Source organism: Bombina bombina, chromosome 3 (genome assembly GCF_027579735.1).
Source record: "Bombina bombina isolate aBomBom1 chromosome 3, aBomBom1.pri, whole genome shotgun sequence".
NCBI lineage: Eukaryota > Metazoa > Chordata > Amphibia > Anura > Bombinatoridae > Bombina > Bombina bombina.
Genome location: NC_069501.1, coordinates 675,233,919 through 675,238,704, shown reverse-complemented (window position 1 = coordinate 675,238,704; position 4,786 = coordinate 675,233,919). Strand labels below are relative to the sequence as shown.

The following is a 4,786-nucleotide window of genomic DNA, read 5'->3' as shown; positions in this document are numbered from 1 at the left end:
ACTCAAAGGATCTCTCTCCTTTCACTATAATCTACTGATTACTCCTTCAGATAAAACCAAACATAGTCAATACAAAGCCTGGGAGAAGGAGCTTAGCGTTAACATGGAGATCACAGTATGGCTTAGAGAGCTAATTAATGCGAGGAAAATTCTACATAGTGCAACACTATGGGAACTTTACTATAAGATTACCACTAGGTGGCACTTTGTGCCGGTTACACTGAATAAATACTATCAGCAGGCCTCTCCCTTATGTTGGCGTAATTGTGGTCACTTGGGAACACAGGTCCATATTTGGTGGGACTGCCCTATAATTCGGAAAACCTGGGGATTTGCATTTGATGTTCTCAAATCACTAGACATAATTCTCTGCCCAACCCCTACAGTGGGTCTCCTGCATCATGAATTCCCGGCGATGTTGGAGTCTGACAAACATATTGCCTTGAACATTCTTATGGCTACTAAGCTGGCTATAGCCAGAGATTGGAAGCAAACCTCCTCTCCATCACCCAAAAAAATAATGGCTATAATAAACCATATCAGACAGATGGAGGAATTTGCATTCAGATATCTAAACAAGCTAGAACTCTTTCATGAAATTTGGAGCAAATGGAATGCACTACAACACTCATAGATGATAGGGAACTATTAAGTACATTACACTTTAAGGGACCCCTAAAAGCACTGAGGAAGAGGAATGAGAAACATTTTTTTTTTCTTTTCCTCTCTCTCTCTCCCCCTCATCTCTTCTTTCTTTCCTCTCCCCCCTCTTCCTTTGTTTCCTTGCTCCTTTCCCCCCTGTTGTAAAGCTACAGTACATGCCCATAGCCTAGAATACTTAATGCGACTACATATCTATACCAACTATGTAATTGTATCCCCTCATTTAAGATTATTATTGACTGGGGTACGCTGGAGGTCTAGAAATTAAGATACAAGTTTACTAGTTGATCCTATTTCTCTTTTAGCTATTGAGCTAGATTGTATCTTACCAAAAACATAAAATGAAAAAATGAGGAAAGAACATGTACAGATATATATCTTCACTACTTGATAAAGATATCTTGGCTTTTTCTTTTTATTATACAATGTACCAAGTATATTAATATAATAGTTCAAAGGTATTGAATATGCTATCACTGATCTCTGTTAGATGACAGCACAAGATATGTACCTTCTACATTTATGTTTTGCATTGTCAATTTGTTCTTGTTAAACCTATATTGTTCCTCAATAAAAATTTATTTAAAAAAAAAAAAAAAAGTACATATGGCATCCTTGTGAATAATAGATTACTGGAAAGGTATTGATTTTAGAAACCCGTGGATAATTTTTTGCAAACGTGAAATCTAAAAAAACATAGATTATACACCCAGTACACTTCTTTATCCTTAGGCCTTTTTAGAAGAGTCTCCCGTAGCCTCAACAGAAACAACAGCATGAAAGAGGACATATGGCATCCTTGTGACTAATAGATTACAGGAAAGGCATTGATTTTAGAAACCCGGAGATAATTTGTTGCAACCGGGAAATCTAAAAAAAAATGGATTAGACAACCAGGACACTTATTTATCCTTAGGCCTTAGTAGCAGAGGCTCCAGGACCCTCAACAAAACCAGCAGCAGTAAAGAGGACATATGGCATCCTTTAGAAAAATAGATTTCTGGAAAGGCATTGATTTTAGAAACCCAGAGATCATTAGTTGCAACCGTGCAATCTCTAAAAAATTGGATTATACACCAAGTACACTTATTTATCCTTAGGCCTTTTTCGCAGAGGCTCCAGGACCCTCCACAAAACCAGCAGCATGAAAGAGGACATATGGATCTGGCAGAGGAAATGTAGTGGGGGGAGGGGTTCCAAAGACGAAGGAAAACGAGGAACTGGAATGTGAGGGTATGTGCCGGGTCTGGAAGTTTAGCAGGGGAGCTTGAGGCGGGAGTTGCTGTTAGTGCTGCCGACAAAACCTATGATGGATAAGGCAGGCAGAAAAAAGGGAGGAGGTTAGGACACTAAAAAAAAAAAAATATCATTGAGACAGAGTACTGCATCAAATCGCAAGGACTGGAGGGACTGTGTAGTAAACTGAATGTTAAGTCTATGCAGCACTCTTCAGGTTGGAGTAGCCTGACATTGGAACCACTTTCTGTGGATTGAAACACAGAAATCTTGCTTGGATGGTGGACTAAAAGGACACAGTTTCTTTGTATAGAGTGGAACAAAAAAGGGTAATTGTAGGAATAGGATTTTTACCCTAGTTTGGCAGCTTTGCTGCCCTTTTATACACAGATGAATGAAGACCCCATTCGGAAAGGCAGCAGGTCAGAGAGCCAGAGGTGATGCAGCACATGCAGGTGTGTCTGCCAGTATGATGAAAAAAGGACTTCTCACAAGAAGCATCAAAATAATGTTGGTCCAAGCAAACCAATTTCCCAGCCCCAGAGGAATATTGTAGGTTGCATTATACAGCATGGTTGAAAAGAAGGTAGTGGCCCAATAACACAATGGAAAGGAACTGTATTGGATCAAGTGCCAGTCAACCCATCCCTTTATCTTATTAAATATGATGGATTTGATTGTGTCTATGGACTAGAACTCCACAAGGACGAGCGAGTGTCTGCTCTTGAAGTTCTTCCAGATAGAGTTGTTTCATCTCGAATTAGTGATGCTCACTTGGCAGACACAATGATTGTTAAAGCTGTTGAACACATGTTTGAAACAGAAGATGGTTCTAAGGATGAGTGGAGAGGAATGGTCTTAGCAAGAGCTCTCATAATGAACACATAGTTTTATATAACCTACGAGAAGGACCCAGTTTTATTTATGTATCAGCTATTAGATGACTTCAAAGAAGGAGATCTCCGCATCATGCCAGACTCTAATGATTCCCCTCCAGCAGAAAGAGAACCAGGAGAAGTTGTGGACAGCCTTGTAGGAAAGCAAGTGGAGTATGCCAAAGAAGATGGCTCAAAAAGGACTGGCATGGTAATACACCAAGTGGAAGCCAAACCCTCTGTTTATTTCATAAAATTTGATGACGATTTCCATATTTATGTCTACGATTTGGTGAAGACATCGTAGATGTAATATTTGACTTATTGCCAAACAGGTGGATTTATTAAATGTAAAATATGTTGACAAACCTGTCCACTTCTGTCCAATTATGTGACGCTTCAGATTCCAGGCAAGCCCGCAACCCCTTAAATGAAGTAACGCAGTTTTGTTGCTAAGAACAAAAAAAAAATTTCCTCATCAAAAGGAAACAAACCACGTTCTGTGAATTACAACTCATTTTGCATAATGGAATTTATCCTTTAGAAGGAAACTGATCTAGTAGTGGTGAATTCAAACAAAAGAAGCATGGATGCAAGAGACAAACTGGGCAAATTCTGTAAATTTTCAAAGTGGGGGAAAAAAGGTTATAAAAATGTAATTGTTGTATTTCTTAAGCACTCATTCCTCATCAATACAAATCCAGTTTGGTATATCTAACTACTTTAACATAGTTATCAGTATGTATTTCAATTAAAAGTATTTTTCCCAGTGTTACTTATGTCTTATAATGTGGGGAGTGTGGTGCTGCAGTTCAGTTATCCAGCTGCCCAGTGATGTAGGGTTTTTTTTTTCTTTGGTCCCTCTTGTTACAACTTTCTGATTCATAATATTTTGCTACTTTTTGTACCTGTTTTGTCAGAAATCTTGTTATAGTACAACAATTGACAACTTATTTCCATTTTTTTTCATCCCATCCCAATAAAAACGATTATTCTGCAAAAAAAAAAAAGAGGACATATGGCATCCTTTTGAAAATTAGATTACAGGAAAGGCATTGGTTTTAGAAACACAGAGATCATTAATTGCAACCGTGAAATCTCAAAAAATATAGATTATACACCCAGTACACTTCTTTATCCTTAGGCCTTTTTAGAAGAGGCTCCCGGAGCCTCAACAGAAACAACAGCATGAAAGAGTACATATGGCATCCTTGTGAATAATAGATTACAGGAAAGGCATTGATTTTAGAAACCCCTGGATAATTTTTTGCAAACGTGAAATCTAAAAAAACATAGATTAGACACCCAGTACACTTCTTTATCCTTAGGCCTTTTTATAAGAGGGTCCCGGAGCCTCAACAGAAACAACAGCATGAAAGAGGACATATGGCATCCTTTTGAAAAATAGATTACAGGAAAGGCATTGATTTTAGAAACACAGACATAATTTGTTACAACCGGGAAATCTAAAAAAACATTGAGGGTCCCGGAGCCTCAACAGAAACAACAGCATGAAAGAGGACATATGGCATCCTTTTGAAAAAAAGATTATAGGAAAGGCATTGATTTTAGAAACCCGGAGATAATTTGTTGCAACCGGGAATTTGAATCAAAAAAATGATTCGATGGACACCCAGTACAATTCTTTCTCCTTAGGCCTTTTTATAAGAGGGTTCAGGACACTCAAACAAAACACCAGCAGGAAAGAGGACATATGGCATCCTTTTGAAAAATAGATTATAGGAAAGGCATTGATTTTAGAAACCCAGAGAAAATTTGTTGAAAATGGAAATTTGAATCCAAAAAATGATTCGATGGACACCCAGTACACTTCTTTCTCCTTAGGCCTTTTTATAAGAGGGTCCAGGACCCTCAAACAAAACACCAGCAGGAAAGAGGACATATGGCATCCTTTTGAACAATAGAGTACAGGAAAGGCATTGATTTTACAAACCCAGAGATAATTTTGGTCAAATTTGAAATAGAAAAAAAAAATGAGTGGACACCCAGTA

The 4,786-nt window shown here is 38.0% G+C and overlaps 1 pseudogene; it reads left to right on the top strand.

Moving 5' to 3' along the window:
• The first annotated feature begins 2,293 nt into the window (after positions 1 to 2,293).
• Positions 2,294 to 3,133, top strand: LOC128651870 (spindlin-Z-like; annotated as a pseudogene).
• The last annotated feature ends 1,653 nt before the right edge of the window (positions 3,134 to 4,786 follow it).